This window comes from Ochotona princeps, chromosome 2 (genome assembly GCF_030435755.1).
Source record: "Ochotona princeps isolate mOchPri1 chromosome 2, mOchPri1.hap1, whole genome shotgun sequence".
NCBI classification, from domain to species: Eukaryota; Metazoa; Chordata; class Mammalia; order Lagomorpha; family Ochotonidae; genus Ochotona; species Ochotona princeps.
The window spans coordinates 19,299,584-19,323,023 of NC_080833.1; positions in this window are offsets into that span (position 1 = coordinate 19,299,584).

Genomic DNA, 23,440 nt, shown 5'->3' on the forward strand with positions numbered 1-23,440 from the left:
CTACCTGCAAGTGCCAGCATCCCATGGGAGTGCTAGTTTGTGTCCCAGCTACTGCATTTCCCATCCAGCTCCCTGCTCGTGGCCTGGGAAAGCAGTAGAGGATGTCCCAAGGCCTTGGGACCCTGCACCTGCATGGGAGACTCATTAGAAGCTCCTGACTTAGGATAGGCTCAGCTCTGGCCATTGTGACCATTTTCAGAGTGAACCAAGGGATGGGAAATCTTTCTCTCTGTCTCTTCTTCTCTCTGCAAATATGCCTTTTCAATAAAAAATAAATAAATATTTTTTTTAAAAAGTTTTATGCATATATTTGAAAGGCAGAATTACAGAGAAAAAGGGAAAGGCAGCCAGATCTCCCATCTGCTGATTCATTTTGCAGATGAGCACAACAACCACGTCTAGGCCAAGTCAAATCCAGGACCCAGGAGTTTCATCAGGGTCTCCTACATGGGTGGTAGGAGCCCAAAACACTTGGGCCACTTTCTGCTGCTTTCCTAGATACATTAGCCTAAAGTACCACAGCTGGAACCTGAACTGAAGGTTTCTCTCTCTTTAAAGTGCAGGTGCTGTGGACAGTGGCTTAACTCACTGTGCTGCAGCACCAGCCCCTAGTCGGTCTGTTCACAGGGTTTTGTGCTGGACTCTGGCAACATAAAAGGTCAGACGTGCGTAAGGGGCTGTGCTGTGACAAAGTAAGTTAAACTGCTGCCAGTGACACCATAATCCCAAGAGATACCAGTTCAAGTCCCAGCTGCTCTGCTTCTGCTCCTATTCCCTGCTAACATGCCTCAAAAGCAGCAGAGGATGTCATAGTGCTTGGGTCCCTGTCACCCATGTGGCATACAGTTAAGGGCTCCTGGCTGTGGCCATTTGAGAAGCGAATCAGCAAATTAAGGGTGTGCACACACACACGCGTCTTCCTCTCTCTGGAATTATACCTTTCAAGCCAATAAAATCGTTTTTAAAAGGAGGCATGGGAGGAAGATGGTGGGAATAATAGGAAGAAACACAAAGAGGCCATCAAGGGTGCTGCAGCATTGATTCTCTCTCTTTGAAGTTTTATTTATTTTTATTGGAGAGTCAGATTTACAGAGAGAAGGAGAGACAGATGGCCACAGTGACCATAGCAGAGCTGATCTGAATCTGGGAATCAAGTTTTTTTTTGGGGGGGGGTGGGTAGTTCCCACATGGGCTCAGGGTCCCAAGGATTTGAACCACCTCCGCTGCTTTCCCAGGCCATAAACAGAAAGTTGGAAGAAAAGTGGAGCAGACAGGGCATGAACCGGCGACCACACAGGATGCTGGCGCTTGCAGGCAGATGCTGACTGGCCCCAGCATTCTGTTTCTTTACTGTGTAGTGATTACAAAAGTTACATAGACGTAGTTGTTTTGGGAAAACCCATAGGACACTCATGGCTTGCACCCTTTTCCTAGGTAGGCCATTCTTCCATAACCAGTTAAACTAAAGCAACACCAGAGTGATACAGTAGTCACTAAGGGTCTTCAGCATCTCAACTGTTCCAGACACAGAGCTAGCCTCCTGGGATGTGACACCTGGAAGAGTCTTAGAGAAGGCCTGGGGTCTGTGCCATCTGGAAACAGAGGAAAGGCCATTGATACAGTGGAAACAACCAAAGAATGAGCAGCATTGGCTCAAGGACATCAGGAACCAGAACAATGACAAAAGAGCCTTGACCTTGTTTACCAGTCATGGTTCACACCCAAGTGCCTTGGCTCATGAATGATCCAAGTCCTGCTGCATAGTGAGGATGCAAACACACAGCACTGTTATTCTTATTCCCATTTCAGAGTCGGAACAAAAGAGCGTTCAGAGCCATGCAGGCTTGTGGAAGGTCGCACAGCCATTCATGCAGAAGCAGAGCCAGGACCTACAACAGAGTCCAACGCTGTGTGAAGATACCACAGGTCCAGGGTAGGATATAGCAAAGGGGCCGGCAGGGTGGGACCAGGAGAGGCCTTTCATCAGGAGCTCCCAGCTTTCACTAGCTAGCACTGATCTCCTCTGTCTAACACACCCTTTTCCCAGTCCTCAGGGACTTTGTGCCAGCCTGGGAGGTAGCAGGTCCCAGGAAGGCTGGGAAATGCCAGCCCCGAGATCCCCCACAGCTGAGAGAAGGTTATAACAACATGGCAGTGCCAGGAAGGAGTGCTTGGGGGAAGCCACTTGGGACAACCTGTGAACAAAGCCCAGTTGCTGGCCTGCTGACCAGGCATAGCCAAACCGGGTGAAAATCCCCAGCTGTAAGGTCACCTCACAGCTGTAAGGTCTCAGATGAATCCGTTTCTGGTCCATGATTTCTTCCTTCATAGTGGTGGACAGTGATGGCACCCTCCTCCTGGAGCTGTGATGAAGATATCAGGTGGTATGGGAAGTGTTGGGAGCAGCCTGAACAAGTGACCCTGCCTTTACCTCCATCAGCGCTACTGCCTCATTCTTAGAGCCCAAACATGGACTGTTTGCAATTATTATTCCTGTAAGGTATATTTATTTATTTATTTATTTGAAAGAGAGAGAGAGAGAGAGAGAGAGAGAGAGAGAGAGAGAGAAAGTCTTTCATTTACTGGTTCACTCCCCAAATGGCCATAACAGCAGGACTGGACCAGGCTGAAGCCAGAAGCAATGAATTCCATCTGAGTGTCCCATAAGGGTGGCATCATCTTACATGAGCCATCATCTGCTTCCTGCCAGGGTGCACATTAGCAAGAAGTTAGGCTTAGAAGTAGAGCTGGAATCCCACCCAGACACTTCAGTAGGGCTGCAGACATCCCAAGAATGGCATGTGAATACTGCACCAAATACCCTTCCCGAAATCAGGTGCATCTTACTCTTGGCACAATGAGGCCATGTCCCTGCCAACCCCACACCATGTCGATCTAGGGCAGCCTCAGGACACCTGAGCCTAGGTGGCATCTCTTCCACTCAGGCCATGTCTCTTCTTCAAGCCCCTTGTCAAATCTTCTCCCTGGAAGTGTTAGGAGTTCTATGAAATTGCTAAAATGATGACTGCAAGTATGTGGCACTTAATGAGTGGCATCAGGAAAGGACCTGCTCCGTCACTTTATCACTTATACAGCAAGTCACACTGTGTATCTGCCCCTCAGTCTGTTCACGCACATGGAAGGTAACCAGCTCATATACTGGCCTCTTGAGGTATGGGAACGGCTAGAAAGCCAGTGTGGGAGAGACACTGGGGGCAGCGGTTGCCACTTAGGACTTCACTGTGCATATTCAAGTGCCTGGTTAAAGTTCTAGCTACTCAGCTTCTGATCTAGCTTCCTGCTAATGAACACCCTGGGAGGCGTCAGATGATCAGCTGATGGCTCAAATACTTGAGTTTCTGCCACTCACATGAAAGACCCAAATTGAGTTCCCAGGCTCCTAAGTTCAGTCTGATTCATCTTTGGCTGCTACAAGTAATTGGGGAGCGAACCGGAAGACAGATTCTCTCTCTCTCTCTCTTTCTCTCTCTCTCTCTCTCTCTCTCTCTCCCCACCTTTCAAATAAAATGAAAAATAGGTTGATTCAAAAAATAAAAGGCCCAAGTACATCAAGCACAGCTCTTAGCATGTAGTTGGCTCTTAGTAACTGAATTCATTTCTTTCTTTGTTTTGTCAAAATATCACAGCCCCACAAGCCCCTCTTCCAACTGGTTTCTCACTCTGCCCCAAACACGTGTCTCAAACACTGCCAGGCCCACTGCGACCTCTGGGCCTCAGCACATTCCTTTTGCAGAATATCCTGCCCCACATTGCCACTCAGCTCACTCCCCTGCCTCTTTCAAGTCGTTCCACGAGTCTTCCTTCTCAGAGGAGCCTGCTAATGCAGCATTGTACTTCACGTGATATCTCCTTGCCACCAGCTCCACCGTGCCCAGATCCTGACCCTGCTCTCCTCTCGTTCTTTATTCTCTAGCACCTTTCATCTTCTCATGCACGCTATAATTTGACTCACTACTTTCTTTATTCTTTTTGAAAAATTAATTCATGGGCCCAACGTGATGGCTCAGTGGCTAAAACCTCGACTTGCAGACATTAGGATCCTATGTGGGTGCCAGCTCATGTCCCAGCTGCCCCATTTCCCATCCAGCTCCCTTCTTGTGACATTGGAAAGCAGCAGAGGATGGTCCAAGGCCTTGGAGTCCTGTACCTGTGTGGGAGACCCGGAAGAAGACTCCATCCATTGTGTGGCAACTTGGGAAATGAACCAGGGGATGGAAGATCTTTGTCTTTCCTTCTCTCTGTGATCTGCCTTTCCAATGAAAATAAATAAATCTTGAGAGAAAGCAAGCAAGCCAGAGTCACACAGAAAGAAGAGATAAAGAGAGAGAGATCCTACTTGCTTATTCACTCTCCAAATGGTCACAACAACCAGGAAAGAGCCAAGAAACCAGGAATTTCATCCAGATTTCTCACATAGGTGCAAGGGCCCGGGCACTTGGGCCATCCTCTGCAGCTTTCCCAGGCACTTCAGCATGGATCTGGAGCAGAAGTGGAGTAGTTGTGGCTCAAATCAGCTCCCATTACAGAATGCCAGCGTAACAGGTGACAGCTTTACCTGCTATACCACAGTACCAGCCCCAAAACATTTTCATCAGTTGGCTTGTAAGAACCCACATGGTCCTGGCTTTCCTTCCAACTCTAGGACTGGCTCCTTTTCAGTTGTCTGGCCTGGATGAATCTTCCTTCTTTTCCTCTTCATCCTCATATCTATAAGTGGTGATGGTCCTTGAGCTGGGTTCTCTCCTTTCCACTGCTATAGTCACACTCCTTCCTCTGCTGGCCTCGGCATGGTTTCAGACAGCATCTGCAAGGATGAATAGCACGAGTCTATCTCTGCTCTATTTCGGGCTCCTGCCTGCAACTGAACTCACAGCATCTCTACCCAACTGTCCAGATGACTTTTTCCTTCCTTCCTTCCTTCCTTCCTTCCTTCCTTCCTTCCTTCCTTCCTTCTTGCCTCCTTCCCTCCCTCCCCCCTCTTTCTTAATTTCTCTTTTTGATGATGATGTTTACATAGTTGAGAAGGATGTATGCCCATGTGGACTATTAATTTAGGGCAGGAAGGATTGAGGAATGGGAGAAAGTGGATGAGACAATTGCTTCCATTTTTCCCCCTGTATCTGGGGAAAGGCAGCAAAGAGGGGGAGATGGCTGCTCCCAACAGCCTAACCACGTAGGTATCCAGGGATGGGAGACAGCCTCTCAATGTCATCCTAGAGTACCCGATGTGGAGCATGTTCTGAGGGTATTGTTTGAGTAGTTTTGACAATTCTAAGATGCTGTTGATTTTGTTGCTCCAAGATTGAGGAAATCCTTCCAACGTCCATTGGCTTGCATAGTCTACCCTGGAGTATCCACTCACCTGAATGCTTGCTGTCAAGGCTTGGCCAGAAGAGTTGTCCAATTAGTTCTACCCTCCATCCTCTAGATGTCCATGGTATTAGATATCCTCTGCAGGCCTCAATGTCATGACCCCCATGTGCATCTTGGCATGCTGGCAGACAGTGCAAGGCTTCAGCAACTGAGGAGGCCCAGTTCTGACACTTACATTCCGACCTCAGATCACGTGATTTTCACTGTGGTTGGAGTTTTGAGTCTAGTGGTCCAGTTTGGCAGGGGGTGTCCCAAAGAAACCTTACCTGAGATAATTCCAGACCTGGCTCCTGTGTATGCCACCCAGTGTGGGGTCTGGTCCAGTCTGTTACCTGCATCGGCCTATACTTACTAGTGGTTGTAGTCGTCTGCTCTGTTCCGTTCCCAATCCCATCACATATGCAAACTAATGGATCTGTGGCTCAGCCCAACTCTACCTACCACAGAGTCAGCCCTTAAACACACCAGCAGGAACTGTAGCCTAGTTGGAGTGACTCTTTTTTTTTTTTAAAGATTTTATTTTTATTACAAAGTCAGATATACAGAGAGGAGAGACAGAGAGGAAGATCTTCCATCCGATGATTCACTCCCCAAGTGAGCCGCAACAGCCGGTGCGCGCCGATCCAAAGCTGGGAACCTGGAACCTCTTCCGGGTCTCCCACACGGGGTGCAGGGTCCCAATGCGTTGGGCCGTCCTTGACTGCTTTCCCAGGCCACAAGCAGGGAGCTGGATGAGAAGTGGAGCTGCCGGTATTAGAACCGGAGCCCATATGGGATCCCGGCACTTTCAAGGCGAGGACTTTAGCCGCTAGGCCACACGGCCGGGCCCAATGGAGTGACTCTTTTTTTTTTATTTTTAATTCATTAATTACATTGTATTATGTGACACAGTTTCATAGGTACCTGGATTCTCCCCACCCTCCCCAAACCCTCCCCCCATGGTGGATTCCTCCACCTTGTTGCATAACCACAGTTCAAGTTCAGTTGAGATTCCCCTATTGCAAGTATATACCAAACATAGAGTCCAGCATCTTATTGTCCAGTCAAGTTCAATGGCTTCTTAGGTAGACCCTCTCTGGTCTGAAGACAGAGCCAGCAGAGTATCATTCCGATCAATTAAAAGCTCCAACATACCATCAGCAAAAATTTACATCATTATGGAATTAATTGACATAGTAATGAGTAACCAATATGTTAAAAATAAATGCGAGTTCTTAACCACCTTCTGTGACCACCTCACCTATACTTCAATTTTAGTTTATACACAACATATAACATTCAAAACATAACATGTTATACATAACATCATATCATCTTAAATTAAGGCAAACATGTGGTATTTAACCTTTTGGGATTGGCTCATTTCCCTTAGCATTATGGTTTCCAGTTTGGCCCATTTGGCCACAAAGAACTGCATTTTGTTTTTTTTAATAGCTGAGTAGTATTCCATGGAGTAGATGAACCATAGCTTTCTTATCCAATCCTCTGCTGATGGGCATTTTGGCTGCTTCCATGTTTTTGCAATTACTGATTGTGCTGCTATGAACATAGGAGTGCATGTTGGTTTCTCATAAAACAAGTGTTCTGGATATATTCCCACAAGTGCTATTGCTGGATCATACAGTATGTTGATTTTGAGTTGTTTGAATGTTCTCCATACTGATTTCCACAGAGGCTGTACCAGCCTGCAGCCCCACCAGCAGTGGAGTAGGGTTCCCTTTTCCCCGCAACCTCGCCAACAAGTGTTGTAGTGCTTTTATTCATGTGGGCCAGTCTTTTTTTTTTTTTTTTTAAATTATTTATTATTTAACTTCAGTAATTACATTGTATTATGTGACACAGTTACATAGATACTTGGGTTCTCCCCACCCCTCCCCAAACCCTCCCACCATGGTGGATTCCTCCACCTTATTGCATAACCACAGTTCAAGTTCAGTTGAGATTTCCCCATTGCAAGCGTATACCAAACATAGAGTCCAGCATCTTATTGTCCAGTCAAGTTCAACGGCTTCTTAGGTATACCCTCTCTGGTCTGATGACAGAGCCAGCAGAGTATCATCCCAGTCAATTGAAAGCTCCAACATACCATCAGCAAAAATTTACATCATTATGGAATTAATTGACATAGTAATGAGTAACCAATATGTTAAAAGTAAATGCGGGTTCCCAGCCACCTTCTGTGACCACCTCACCTATACTTCAATTTTAGTTTATACACAACATATAACATTCAAAACATAACATGTTATACATAACATCATATCATCTTAAATTAAGGCAAACATGTGGTATTTAACCTTTTGGGATTGGCTCATTTCCCTTAGCATTATGGTTTCCAGTTTGGCCCATTTGGCCACAAAGAACTGCATTTTGTTTTTTTTAATAGCTGAGTAGTATTCCATGGAGTAGATGAACCATAGCTTTCTTATCCAATCCTCTTTTGATGGGCATTTTGGTTGTTTCCATGTTTTTGCAATTACTGATTGTGCTGCTATGAACATAGGAGTACATGTTGGTTTCTCATAGAACAAGTGTTCTGGATATATTCCTAGGAGTGCTATTGCTGGATCATACGGTATGTTGATTTTGAGTTGTTTGAATATTCTCCATACTGATTTCCATAGAGGCTGTACCAGCCTGCAGCCCCACCAGCAGTGGAGTAGGGTTCCCTTTTCCCCGCAACCTCGCCAACAAGTGTCGTTGGTGCTTTTATTCATGTGGGCCAGTCTTACTGGCGTTAGGTGGTACCTCATTGATGTTTTAATTTGGATTTCCCTTATTGCCAGGGAACTTGAGCATTTTTTCATATGTTTATTTGCCATTTGGGTTTGTTCCTTTGTGAAGTGTCTGCCCATTTCCCGTGCCCATTTCTTGAGTGGGTTGTTTGTTTTGGCATTTTGGTTGTTTTGTAGCTCTTTGTATATTCTGGATATTAGCCCTCTATCACCTATGTCGTGTGCGAAGATCTTCTCCCATTCTGTGGGTTGCCTTTTTACTTTGTTGATTGTTTCTCTTGCTGTACAGAAGCTTCTTAGTTTGATGAGGTCCCAATTGTTTATTTTGGTCTTGATTTCTACTGCATCTGGAGTCTTTTTTAGGAAGTGAGGGCCTACCCCTAGATCTTGCAGAATATTTCCAACATTTTCTTCCAAAAGTTTGAAGGTTTCTGGATGTAGGTTTAGATCTGTTATCCATTTAGATCTGATCTTAGTGTATGGTGAGAGATGTGGATCTATTTTTTTGTTTCTGCAGGCTATCAACCAGTTGTCCCAGCAGCATTTATTGAACAGACCTTCCCATTTGCCTGGGTTGTCGTTTGTCTTTTTGTCAAAGATTATTTGGCTGTATCTGTGTGGGTTTCCTTCTGGCGTTTCTATTCTGCTCCATTGATCTTCCTCTCTATCTTTGTGCCAGTACCACGCTGTTTTGATAACCACTGCATGTGGGCCAGTCTTACCGGTGTTAGGTGGTACCTCATTGATGTTTTAATTTGGATTTCCCTTATTGCCAGGGAACTTGAGCATTTTTTCATATGTTTATTTGCCATTTGGGTTTGTTCAGTGGAGTGACTCTTAATAACCCCCACCAGGCCCACCTCCAGCCCCAGTTGTATGCTGATATGTACAACAGACTGGTCTGGTCCATCCTGCATTTCATTTGGCTGTTATATGCATCAATGGTCTGCTGCAGCCTAGTTCAGCCTGACCAACATCATTATCCAGTCTATATTTATGATGGTGGATGCTATTGCCTGTGCAACCAGGCTTGCCCCCACCCCTGTTTCTCATACACACCAGTGGGAGCTGTAGCCCATCAGAGGGGTGCCCACAGTTTTCTTACAAAGCCAACTCCCAGCCCTGGAGCTTGTATTTTCCAAGTGATACTACAGTCTAACTTGACAGGATGTGCCCCCAGTCTGACACTTGCCAGCTGATGCTGCAGCAAAGCCTGACTAGCCTGCACTTACTCTGGCTCATGCATGTGCAAGTGGATACAGTTGCCTCACTCAACCTGGTTTTCCCCCAACCCAGCTCACGTGTAGGCGATGGTGTGGTAGTCCTGCCCAGCCTGGTCCAATCCCAAGTCCCAACTCTCATGCTCATCAGTGGAGTCAGTGACCCAGCAGGGATGCCCCTGTAGTCTTACCCCTCATTCTTGGTCTAGCTTGTGTTAGTGGGTACTGTAGCCCAATCTGGCATGGCATGGCTCTCCTCACCAGTTGCCACTTCGAACTCAATGTCCAAGGCTGAACTCTACTCCTTCTCCAGACATGATTCTGTCATCAGTTGCCCCATTGGGAAGCATCCATTCCCTCTTGTCTCTTTCCAGGCCAAAGTCCTGCATCCTCCTTCATTCCTCCCTCTCTTTATGATATCAATCCAATCCTCAGGATACATCCAGAACCCAGCTACTTCTCTGTACCAAGCCAGTGCCATTTCTTGTCTAAATTGTTATCTCAACAAAGCAGCCGGGGAATCATGGACAGCTCGAGTCAGACATCTGTCACCCATCCATGTCAGTTCCCACCCAGGGCCTTCAGATGGTCGGTGAGACCCTGCCCAACCTAGCCCTGGCCTCTGGCCTTCCCTTGGGCTCTCTCCTGCCTTCCTCCCTCTGCCTTAGCTATACTGGCTGCCTGGCTACTTATTCCTCAAACACTCCAGGTTTGATCCAGTCAGAGCCCTTGACCTAGCTGTTTTCTCTCCCAGGGCTGCGGTTCCCCCTGACTATCTGCCACGTTTCCGCTGTGCTTCCTTGGAGTCTTGGCTCAACGCTATCTCTCAGTGAAGTGTGTCCCCACCAGCCTATTTTAGAGCACCAGGCCCCCTTCTCTCTGCTCTTTCTTTCCTTTTCCATTTCGCTTTTCTACTTCACTCTTACACTGTCTGACAGACTACATGTTTTTCTATTTTTAAATTAATTAATGTATGTCACACACACATAGAACTGCCATCTGCTGTTAGTTCCCCCGAACGTTTCTGCTGACTGGCAGGGAGGGAGCAAAGTTTGAGTCTCAAACTCAATCCAGACCTCTCCTGTTGGAGAGTCATCACCTGTTATCTCCCAGGACCTAGCCAGGTGCACCTCCCAGGGTGCACATGAGTGAGGAGCCAGAGCTGGGAATCAATCAAAGCACCCAATGTGGACTTCAGCCTTGGCCTCCTGACCTGCTGGGTAGCTTATTGCCTGCCTCATGGCACTGGAAGATATTATTGTCTGCTTCATGGCGCTGGAACATAAACTTTGTGACAGCGAGAATTCCAGGCTACAAAGGGCAACAGTTGAAAGGCCCAACTTCAAGACTGCCTGGGTCTGGCTGCTATGGCTACCATAACAGCAAGTCCTTAAGGTTCACTGTGTCTTGGTGTCTTCATTTCTACAATGAATCAATGACAGAGTGGATGTCATAGGGTCCTTGTGAGGATCCAGTGAGTCCATACATGAGAAGTGCTGAGAATTGCACCTTCATGAGTGTTTGTTTGTTGCTGTTATGATTTTCAAAGCAGACTGGGCTCTGGCAGACATTGCAGTGCAGCAGACTGTATTGGAGTTCCTGGTTCCAGTCCCAGCTACTCTGCACATGCAATGTGGCTCCCTGCTAAGGCATGCGCTGGGAGGCAGCAGATGGTGGCCCAGGTACTTGGGTCTCTGTCATCCTCTTGGGGAACCTGGATGGAATTTCTGGCTTCAGTGTAACCCAGTCTGATTACTGTGGGCAATTAGGGAGAGAACCAGCAGATGGATGACTTCTCTGTCTCTTTCTCTGTCACTCTTTTAAATAAATCAGTGAATCTGAAAAAAAAAAATTAGAAACAGTATTGGGTTCCTTGTAAGGCCCTTATAACTGTTAACTGTTACCGTTGCCAACTTTGTCCACAGAACTGAGAACAGTTCTGAGCACATAAGGAACCACTGGAGCTAGTCGTGGCTGCCTTGGGGGAGAGGCGCTTGCAGCAGGTCTTCAGAACCCCCTGCTTTTCTAACCAGTGCAGGTACATTCAGCTAAGCACACTGGCTCCCTAGGGGACAGGGATGCTCAGCGGGCTTTTAGGATCACCCCATCCTGGAAGATATTATTTTTTTGACCTGCACAGGTGCCTGTAGCCAGGCCCCGTGGCTCCCCACCCACCCACCCACCCACCCAAGGGTCTGGGCAGGTGCTGGGTGAAGCCCTTTGGGCTGCTCAGTGGCACATCCTCATGGTTTGAAGGGTCATGATTTATAGGGAAATGAAGGGATCTCATAGGTGGCAGTGAGAGATGACCTGTGTTTTTATGCCAGGTTAGGAATTACAGCTGAGGGACTGCCATAGACAAGTATGAAAGTAGGGGACTGACACCAAATTGGTTTGGAAAGGAGAACAAGAGTGAGAGAAGTGGGTCTGATAGCAGAATCTGCGGGGGCAATGTGGGCTCACCCCTGTGGAACTGCAATCTCTGCTTACTTGCCCAAGAACTGCAGATGGGTTCAGGCCCTACTGGGGAGCTAAGGGGACACCCCAGGTGGGTTGGGGATCCCACTGGTCAGGATAAGAGTAGAATTGGGGGGCCCGGCGGCGTGGCCTAGCAGCTAAAGTCCTCGCCTTGAAAGGGATCCCATATGGGCGCTGGTTCTAATCCCGGCAGCTCCACTTCCCATCCAGCTCCCTGCTTGTGGCCTGGGAAAGCAGTTGAGGACGGCCCAAAGCTTTGGGACCCTGCACCCGTGTGGGAGACCCGGAGGAGGTTCCAGGTCCCGGCTTCGGATTGGCGCGTACCGGCCCGTTGCGGCTCACTTGGGGAGTGAAACATCGGATGGAAGATCTTCCTCTCTGTCTCTCCTCCTCTCTGTATATCTGGCTTTCCAATAACAATAAAATTTAAAAAAAAAAAAAAAAGAGTAGAATTGGGGACAGCAGGCTTGGCTGGACGTGGCTACAGCCTGCACTGGAACAGGTGTGCACTGGGACTGGAGCATCAGATTGGGCTAGACTCTAGCCCCCACTATTACTCGTAAGAGCCAGGTTGGGTGTAGAACAGGCCACGCTAGGTCTTGACTCCCGTTGAACTACATGGACGCTGTGTCTGGGCACGGACCAGGTATCTCTGGGCTGCAACAATCAACAAGAACCAGAATGGGCTGGTTGAGCAAGGTCACTACTTTTGCCAGGGCGGGATGTGGACAAAGTCAACCTGGGCAACGATCCACTGGTATGTGCAAGAACTGTCGCTGGGAAGAGACTCGATGGAGGAGTGTGGAAAACTACTTCATTGGGACGCAGTCCCTTCAGGTGAGCTCAAGAAGCAAGGCAAGGAACAGCCCAGACAATACCAGGTTACAGTACCCACTGGCATACATGTGAATCAGGTCTGGGGATAGACCAGTCTGGGCCAGCACATAATACCCACTGGCAGATCTGAGAATGAGGGCAGGGGGTAGGAGGAGCCAGGTCAGGCCACAACACCAGTCAGTTCACATTAGGACCGGGACAGCGATCAGGCTGGGCTGGGATAGGCTGCAGCACCCACCAGCAAGAAATGGAACATGGGGCAGACTAGGATAGGCCAGGCTGCACAATAAGACTGCAGACGCTGAGGTGAGGCAAGTCATGCCAGCCTGGGCCCAGTGGGTCCCAGGGATAGAGGATCTGACAGGGCTCTAGTAACTTGGCTCAGGTCCTGGGGTCTGCCAGTGAGGTAGTGTTGGGTTTGTGAACCCTGGTGGTGGGGGATCTGATGGGGCTTGGGTTGCCTGGCCCAGGACCTGGGGTCTGCCTGCGAGGTGGGTGTGGGGTTCATTAGCCCCACAGATGCGGAATCTGGTAGGGCTTGGGTCACCTGGCCCAGGTCCCAGGGTCAGCTTATTAGGTGGGTGCTGGGTTTGTGAGACTCAGGGGTGGAGGATCCAATCTGGCGATGCTTGGGATGCCTGGCCTGGGTCCTTGGATTTGCCCACAAGAACATGCCCTACTTAATGAAAAAATCAGAGCAGTGGACACAGACCCTATTGTAAAAGGAGAATATGGCAGCTCATTTGGTGCTGTAGCAGAAGAAAGAACAACCACTATGGAAATCAGTATGGAGAATGCTTAGAGAATTGCAAATTAACCTGTCATATGATCCAGCTATCCCACTCCTAGGAATATACCCAAAAGAAATTAAAACTGCATATGAGAAGGGGATCTATAATCCTGTATTTATAGCAGCACAATCTACAATAGCAAAGACATGGAAACAATCAAGATGCCCATCCAAAGAGGAGTGGTTAAAGAAACTGTGGTACATCTACTCTGTGTAATATTATTCAGCCATTAAAAAGAATGAAATTATACGTTATACCGTTTGCAACTAGATGGTCCCAAGTAGAGACCATTATGCTCAGTGAAATAAGTCAATCCCCAAAAGACAAATACCATATGTTCTCTGTAATATAAGGAAACCATTATGCAAATTGGAATGTATACAGATGAAGTAATGGAGACTACCATATCCAAATGAGAAGACACAATGCAACATGCGTCCCTACTTCCAAACCAAAGACGGACTCCTAGTGAAAGTGTTGGAGATACCTAGACAATGGGATGATGGACTGTCTGCCATTGTCCCTACCAGCAATGTCGGGGCACACTTAAATAGCAGACTGATGGAATTGTAACTCCTTATGAAGGAATGTACTGCTGTGACAACATGGGAAAAATCAGTTGGGGGTGGGAATTGTGGGGAGGGGAATCCCAGATTGTACAGAATTGTACGATAAAATTCTAAAGTTTGGGCCCGGCGCTGTGGCCTAGCAGCTAAAGTCCTCGCCTTGAACGCGTAGGGATACCATATGGGTTTTGGTTCTAATCCCGGCAGCTCCACTTCCCATCCAGCTCCCTGCTGTGGCCTGGGAAGGCAGTCGAGGACGGCCCAAAGCTTTGAGACCCTGCACCCGCATGGGAGACCCGGAAGAGGTTCCTGGTTCCTGGCTTCGGATCGGCGCAGCACGGGCCATTGCGGTCACTTGGGGAGTGAATCATCGAACGGAAGATCTTCCCCTCTGTTTCTCCTCTCTGTATATCTGACTTTCCAATAAAAATAAAATAAATCTTTATAAAAAAATTCTAAATTTAAAATAAACAATTTTTTAAAGGAAAAAAATATTGATTTTCGGAAAGACACAGAAAAAGAGAAAGAGGCAGAGAGAAGGGAAGGCAAGGGAAGGGAAGGGAAGGGAAGGGAAGGGAAGGGAAGGGAAGGGAAGGGAAGGGAAGGGAAGAGAAGAGGATTTCATGTGTAGTTTTACTCCCCAAATGACAGCAACAACTTGAATGGATCAGATCAAAATCAGGAGCCATGGACTCTGGCCATATCTCGCACATGAGTGGCAGGGATCTAAGTATTTGAGCCATAATTTTCTATCTTCCCAGGATGCATCAGCAGGAAGTTGGTCTGGAAATGGAGCAGGACAGAACTCAAACCAGTGCTCTGATATGGGATGCAAGCATTCCAAGTGCACCTTAACCCGCTGTGCCACAATGCCCACCCCACATTACCATTGTTTAAATGCCAGGCTTTATTCAGGTCTTTCATTTCCTGTTCCTGGATCCCATCTAGACTACCCTACTCCACTTAACTCTTGTGTTCTCTTAGTCTGCTCTAGTCTGTAACCATTTCTTAGTCTTTTGTAAAAATTATTTTTTTTTAATTGAAAAGGCAGATTTACAAAAGAAAAGGAGAGACAGAAAGGTCTTCCATTTGCTGATTCACTTCCCAAATGGCCACAATGGCAAGAGCTAAACTGATCCAAAGCCAGGAACCAGGAGCTTCTCCCTGGCCTCCCATGTGGGTGCTGGATCCCAAGTCTTTGGATCATACTCTGCTGCTTTCCCAGGCCACCAGCAGGGAGCTGAATGGGAAGTGGAGCAGCTGGGCCGTGAAGCGGCACCCTGATAGGATCACAGCACTTGGAGGTGGAGGATTGGTCAATTGAGCCAATGTGCTAGGCCCTCTTAATCTTTCCTATTCCTATATCCCAAGGAGTACTGACTAGTGGCTATATGTTTTGCAGAATGTCCCTCATTATGAGTTTGCCTACTGTTTTAATCCTTTGTTTCCAAACATTCGCCCTACCCTGCCCTACAACTCATAGGAGGTGTTGCTCTAGAATCCCACAAAGGTGGGTCTGGTCACTCGTTATGCAGAAAGCCAATCACTGACATCAGGGTGGGGATGAAAGTAGGTGTCTATCACCAAGAGCAGAGCACAGAGCTGGCAGCTGTTGTTGAATTCCTGAGGAGTTAGGATAAAGGTTCTTATAGATAGAAATGGGGGCTTGAGAGGTGCGTGTTCAGCTTGTGCCCGAGTTCCTAGTTGGCCAGTGATGCTCATGACCTTCTTTTGATTGGCTGAGGATGCAATGCTGTTTGGGGTTCAGTAAGTCTAGGGTGTACGTGATCGGTATCTTCTACCTACACATGGAATTTCCCTGCTTGGAACTAGAATTCCACCTAAACAACCCCCTGCCATGAACCAAACTGACTGGGAGGCTGCAGCCACTAGTGTTTTATCTGTTGGGGAGGAAAATGGCTCCTGGAGTCCGGTGACTAACTGTATCACTCCCTCAAGTCAGTGAATTCCTTTTGATAAAAGGCAGGTAAGAATACCCTAAGCCGAGGAGGAGAGACTGGATTCTGCCTTCACATTACAGCTGTTCATTCTTCACTTGACTAGGGTTAGGGTTTTAGGGAAGAATCCTGGACAGGGAAATGCAATTCTCATCACACCTTGTTATTTACATGGCTCATCACTGGCCACGCTGACCTGATCCCTTGGTTAATGAACATGGTGTTTCCAGTCTATTCTATCATAAAGTTACTATTTTTCCCTTTTCATACTCTAGTCATTGGAAGTTGTACCTAAATCATTTAATTTGCATTTCCCTAGTTAGTAAGAGGCTGAACACCTTTTCAAGCTCTGGGGCTCCTTGAGGGTGACCCTCAAGGGAAACTTAGTCTGTGTCTCTTGCCCATGTTTCAGTTTGCTTACTTGTATTTTTAGTTCTTACTCACTTCTAAATATTATTTATATAGTAATTGCAATTTTCTCCAAGGAATTACTTAGTATTTTAACTTTATGTTTTATTTCTGTGGTTACGTATACTTTTTAATTTCAAATTATTCATAGTTGCATGTTATTTTTTTAATTTTTATTTATTTTATTTATTTATTTTTAAAATTTATTCATTAATTACATTGTATTATGTGACACAGTTTCATAGGTACTTGGATTCTCCCCACCACTCCCCAAACCCTCCCACCATGGTAGATTCCTCCACCTTGTTGCATAACCACAGTTCAAGTTCAGTTGAGATTCCCCCATTGCAAGCATATACCAAACATAGAGTCCAGCATCTTATTGTCCAGTCAAGTTCAATGGCTTCTTAGGTAGACCCTCTCTGGTCTGAAGACAGAGCCAGCAGAGTATCATTCCGATCAATGGAATTAATTGACATAGTAATGAGTAGCCAATATGTTAAAAATAAATGCGAGTTCTTAACCACCTTCTGTGACCACCTCATTGACATTTCAATTTTAGTTTATACACAACATATAACATACATAACATAACATGCTATACATAACATCATATCATCTTAAATTAAGGCAAACGTGGTATTTAACCTTTTGGGATTGGCTCATTTCCCTTAGCATTATGGTTTCCAATTTGGCCCATTTGGCCACAAAGAACTGCTTTTTTTTTTTTTAAAGATTTATTTATTTTTATTACAAAGTCAGATATACAGAGAGGAGGAGAGACAGAGAGGAAGATCTTCCATCCGATGATTCACTCCCCAAGTGACAGCACCGCCGGTGCTGTGCCGATCCGAAGCCAGGAACCTGGAACCTTCCCCAGGTCTCCCATGCGGGTGCAGGGTCCCAAGGCTTTGGGCTGTCCTCGACTGCTTTGCCAGGCCACAAGCAGGGAGCTGGATGGGAAGTGGAGCTGCCGGGATTAAAACCAGCGCCCATATGGGATCTGGCGTATTCAAGGCAAGGACTTTAGCTGCTAGGCCATGCCGCCGGGCCCCATTTTGTTTTTTTTTTTAATAGCTAAGTAGTATTGCATGGAGTAGATGAACCATGGCTTTTTTTTTTTTTAAAGATTTATTCATTTTATTACAGCCAGATATACACAGAGAAGGAGAGACAGAGAGGAAGATCTTCCGTCCGATGATTCACTCCCCAAGTGAGCCACAACGGGCCAGTGCGCGCCGATCCGAAGCTGGGAACCTGGAACCTCTTCCAGGTCTCCCACGCGGGTGCAGTGTCCCAATGCATTGGGCCGTCCTCAACTGCTTTCCCAGGCCACAAGCAGGGAGCTGGATGGGAAGTGGAGCTGCCGGGATTAGAACCGGCGCTCATATGGGATCCCGGGGCTTTCAAGGCGAGGACTTTAGCCGTTAGGCCATGCTGCCGGGCCCATTTTTTTTTTAATTACTTTTTTTTTTTTTTAAGATTTATTTTATTTTTATTACAAAGTCAGATATACTGAGAGGAGGAGAGACAGAGAGGAAGTGGAGCTGCCAGGATTAGAACCAGCGGCCATATGGGATCAAGGCAGGACCTTAGCCACTAGGCCACGCTGCCAAGCCCGAACCATAGCTTTCTTATCCAATCCTCTGCTGATGGGCATTTTGGCTGCTTCCATGTTTTTGCAATTACTGATTGTGCTGCTATGAACATAGGAGTGCATGTTGGTTTCTCATAAAACAAGTGTTCTGGATATATTCCCACAAGTGCTATTGCTGGATCATATGGTATGTTGATTTTGAGTTGTCTGAATGTTCTCCATACTGATTTCCATAGAGGCTGTACCAGCCTGCAGCCCCACCAGCAGTGGAGTAGGGTTCCCTTTTCCCCACAACCTCGCCAACAAGTGTTGTTAGTGCTTTTATTCATGTGGGCCAGTCTTACCGGTGTTAGGTGGTACCTCATTGATGTTTTAATTTGGATTTCCCTTATTGCCAGGGAACTTGAGCATTTTTTCATATGTTTATTTGCCATTTGGGTTTGTTCCTTTGTGAAGTGTCTGCCCATTTCCCATGCCCATTTCTTGAGTGGCTTGTTTGTTTTGGCATTTTGGTGGTTTTGTAGCTCTTTGTATATTCTGGAGATTAGCCCTCTATCACCTACGTAGTGCCAAAGATCTTCTCCCATTCTGTGGGTTGCTTTTTTACTTTGTTGATTGTTTCTCTTGCTGTACAGAAGCTTTTTAGTTTGATGAGGTCCCATTTGTTTATTCTGGTCTTGATTGCTATTGCCTTTGGTGTCCTTTTTAGGAAGTCGGGACCTACCCCTAGATCTTGCAGAATATTTCCAACATTTTCTTCCAAAAGTTTGAAGGTTTCTGGATGTAGATTTAGATCTTTTTATCCATTTAGATTTGATCTTAGTGTATGGTGAGAGATGTGGGTCTATCTTTTTGTTTCTGTAGGCTATTAAGCAGTTGTCCCAACAGCATTTATTGAACAGACCTTCCCATTTGCCTGGATTGTCATTTGTCTTTTTGTCAAAGATTATTTGACTGTATCTGTGTGTGTTCCCTTCTGGTGTTTCTATTCTGCTCCATTGATCTTCCTCTCTATCTTTGTGCCAGTACCAGGCTGTTTTGATAACCACTGCCCTATAGTATGTCCAGAGGTCTGGAACTGTGATTCACCCTGCTAACTTCCTGTTCTTCAGGATGGTTCTAGCTATTTGTGGTTTTTTGTGTTTCCAGATGAACCTTTGAATCATTGTTTCCAGTTCCATGAAGAATGTTTTGGGCAATTTGATTGGGATTGCGTTGAATGTATATATTGCTTTTGGCAGTATAGACATTTTAATGATATTGATTTTACCTATCCAGGAGCATGGGATGTTACTCCATCTTTTGAGGTCTTGTTCAATTTCTTTTTTAAGTAGTCTGTAGTTTTCTTCAAATAGGTCTCCTACATTTTTGGTTAGATTTATTCCCATATATTTCATACTTTTCTCTGTTATTTTGAATGGTATCTTGCTGGTTAAATCTTTTTCCATCTTGGGGCTGTTTGCATACACTATGGCTGTTGATTTTTGTTCATTAATTTTGTACCCTGCCACTCTACCAAACTTTCGTATAAGTTCTAGCAGTCTCTGTATTGAGTCTCTTGGCTCTTCTACATAAAGAATCATGTCATTTGCGTATTGTGAAAGCTTGACTTCTTCATTTCCCATTTGGATTCCTCTGATTTCTTTTTCTTGTCTTATGGCCTCAGCGAGTACCTCTAGGACTATGTTGAATAGTAGTGGAGAAAGTGGACATCCCTGTCTTGTTCCAGATCTCAGTGGGAAGGGTTCCAGTTTTTCTCCATTCAGTATGATGCTGGCGTTGGGTTTTTCATATATTGCTTTGATTATGTTGTAGATTTTTCCATCTATGCCTACCTTGGTTAGGGTTTTTAGCAGGAAGTGGTGTTGGATTTTGTCGAAAGCTTTTTCTGCGTCTATTGATACTATCATGTGATTCTTGTTTTTCAGTTTTGGATGTGGTGTATCACATTTATGGATTTCCGAATGTTGAACCATCCCTGCATTCCGGGGATGAATCCTACTTGATCTGGATGAATGATCTGTCTGATGTTTTTTTGAATTCTATTGGCTAGGATTTTGCATATTGTTTCTTTTAAATTTTTTGTTTTCTTTTTAATGTTGTTTACATGGTTGAGAGGGATGCACACCCAGGTGGGCCTCTGATTAGGTAAGGAGGGTCAGGTATGGAGAAAGGTGGGTGGTACATATGTTTCAGTTTTTCTTTTTTTCTCCCTTGTCCTCAGGGGAGGAGGAGAAGGGGGCTGCTCCTTGTTGTCAAACTACACCAGCACCTGGGAATCGGGGATGTTCATTTGATGATCCCCTAGAGACCTCATTATGGAGAAGAATGTTCCAAGGGTGTTACTTGAGTGGTTTTGATAGTTTTGAGACATTGCTGGCTTCATTGCACCACGGTTGAGAAAATTTTCTAAGATCTATTGGTTGACAAAGTCAACACTGTGTGCATCCATACACCTGGAACATGCTGCTAGCTTGGCTAGGAAAATTGTCTGACCTATACTGATTTCCATCCTCTGGTGAAGCAGTCCACATCCTCTACTGGCCTAGATGAGCTGGCTGTCAAATCCCCTGTGTACATCTGGGCATGTTGTCTACTGCACAGGCATGAGCCACTGAGGAGGTCCAGTCTTGACACATGTACTCCAAGGTCAGATCACACATCATGTGACTTTCCATGTGGCTAGGATGAGTGTAGCACTGTAGTTGGGGAGCCCACCAAGTTCTCACCTAGGGGCCCAGCTTGATGGCTGAATGGTTATATCCTCCCCTTGCAAGTGGTGCAATTCCATCTGGTTGCCAGTTTGTATCCTGGGTGCTCCCCTTCTGATCTAGTCCCCTGATTATGGTCTGAGAAAGCAGTAGAAGATGGTCCAAAGTCTTGGGACCCTGCACTGGCATAGGAGACCCAGAGGAAACTCCTAGCTCCTGGCTTCAGATTCGTTCAATTTTGGCCTTGTGGCTATTTGGGGAGTGAGCCAACAGATGGAAGACATTTCTCTCTGTTTCTCTCTTTAAATCTTATCTGCTTTTCCAACCAAAATAAGTAAATCTTAAAAAGGGGAGGGCTGGCACAGTAGCCTAGTGGAGATAGTCCTCGCCTTGCATGTGCCAGGATCCCATATGAGTTCCAATTCGTGTTCCAGCTACTCACTTTCCACCCAGCTCCTTGCTTGTGGCCTGGGAAAGCAGTAGAGGATGGCCCAAAGCCTTGGGACTCTGCACCCATGTGAGAGACCTGGAAGAAGCTCTTGGCTCCTGGCTTTGGATCAGCTCAGTTCCAGATGTTGCAGCCACTTGGGGAGTGAACCAGCAGATGGAAGATCTTTCTCTCTGTCTCTCCTTCTCTTTGTAAATCTGACTTTGCAATAAAAGTAAGTAAATGTTTAAAAACAACAACAACAAAAAGGAAGGCAGGAAGGAAGAAAAAAGAGAGAAAAATAATAGAAAGAATTCTCGTCTGAGGTGACCTCAAATTGGTTCATGTGTGCACTAGCCAGTGCAGGGTCAGGTTTGGTCTGTCAATGCACATATCGGTGGATGCACCTGCCTGGTCAGTCCCACCCCCAGCCCTATCTCTCACATGAATCTCTGGGTGCTGTGGCCTAGCCCAGCCCAGCCTGCCCACCACAGACCTGTACCTCACACATATCAGTGAGTGCCACAGCCTAGTTGGGCAACCCCCAACAACTTGTACCAGGTCTACTCCCAGCCCCAGTTTTTGCCATGTGCTGGCAAGTGTAATGGCCTAACCAGGTCCATCCTGCATTCTATCTGCTGTTTTGCACACCCATGGTTGCTGCAGCTTAACTCTGCCCACCATACCCCTAGACCCAGACCACAGGTGTGGCAACAGATGCCACCACCTTGTCCAGCCTGGCCTGCCCCATTCCTGGTTCTTGTGCTCACCAGCAATAGATACAGTCCAGCAGGGGAATATCCTCAACTTCCCAGCCATGGATCTCATGCCAAAGATTTTGCTGTCAAGCCTGACATGACTTGCACCTAGTCCTGGCACATGCCAGCTGGTGAAGTGGCCTAGTCAGGCTGGTTTGTGCCCATTCTGGCTCTCCCTCATGCCAGCAGGTGCAGCAGCCTATCACAGCCTTGGCTACTTCCAGACCCAGCCCAAAGGCTAATTGATGGGTTCTGCAGCCCTTCTTGGATTGGTTTGCCCCCAGTCCCAGCTCTCACACACCTGTGGAAACAATGGCCCAGTATGAAAGTCCAGGAGGTTCCCCTATTAGGTCTGCTCCCAGTCCTGGGTCTAGCATATGCCAGTGGGTGCTGTGGCCAGTCTAAGATGGCCCGTCCCCAGTAGGTGCTGCCACCAGGTTTAACACAGCCATCCCCTGGTCCAACTCTTGCCAACAAAGGCAGTATTCTGACCCAGCCTGGCTCATTCTCAGCCCCAGCCCTAATGTACTGGTGGTGTTATGGTCCAACCAGGCCTGGCCTACATCTCTGGCCTGGCTCTTACTCATGCAAGTATTTACTGTGAACTGACCTTCACTGGTCCACCCCCAGACCTGCCCCACATGTATGCCAACTAAATCTGCAGCCTAACCTGGTCCAGTCTGTCCCCAGTCCCAGCTGTCCTGTTTACTAATGGTAGCTGCAACTTAGCAGGTGAGTTTCCCAAGTTACCCTACCAGGGCTACACCCAGCAGTGGATCTCATGTGCTGCTGCCCAGACTGGCATGGCCAATACCCAATCCTGAGACTCACTGGTAGGTACTGTGGCCTAGCCTGACTGGCTCTCACCAATAGATGCTACAGCTTAATCCAGCCTTGCCCATCCTCTGACCTGGCTTTCATATGAACCAGTGGATGCCGCAGCCTAGCCTGACATGTCCCACACACAAGTGCCAGTGGGTGCTACAGTCCAATCCAGTTTGGCCTGCCCCCAGACCCAGCTCACACACATGCCGATAGGTACTGCAGTCTTGCCCAGCCTGATCTGTCCCCAACCCCAGCTCTTTCACTCACCAGTGGGAGCTGAAGTCCAGCAGGAAAGTCCCCAGAGTTCCCCTACCAGGCCCATTCACAGCTACAGATCTTGTGTGTGCCAGTGGGTGCTTCGACCCAGCCTGACATGGCCCATGCTCGCAAGTCTTGCTAGTGGGTGTTGCAGTCTAGCCCAGTGGTGCATAGCCCACACCCTCCCCATCCTGGTTCTCATGTGTACCAGTGGATGCTGCTGCCTGGCCCAGCCCAGCCCAGCCTCCTCCAAACCTTAGTACCTGTGAGTATCAGGTGGGTTCCTGTCATGTGAGTTCTACAGTCTAGCCTAGCTAGACTCTGTCACCACCGCCAGCTCTCAACACAAACTGACAGGTACTGCAGTCCCACAGAGGTAAGCCCAAAAGTCCCTTAGAGTCTGCTCCCAGATCTGATTCTTTTGTATTCTGCTGAGTACTGCAGCCCAGCCTGACGTGGCCCATAGCCTGCTCCAAC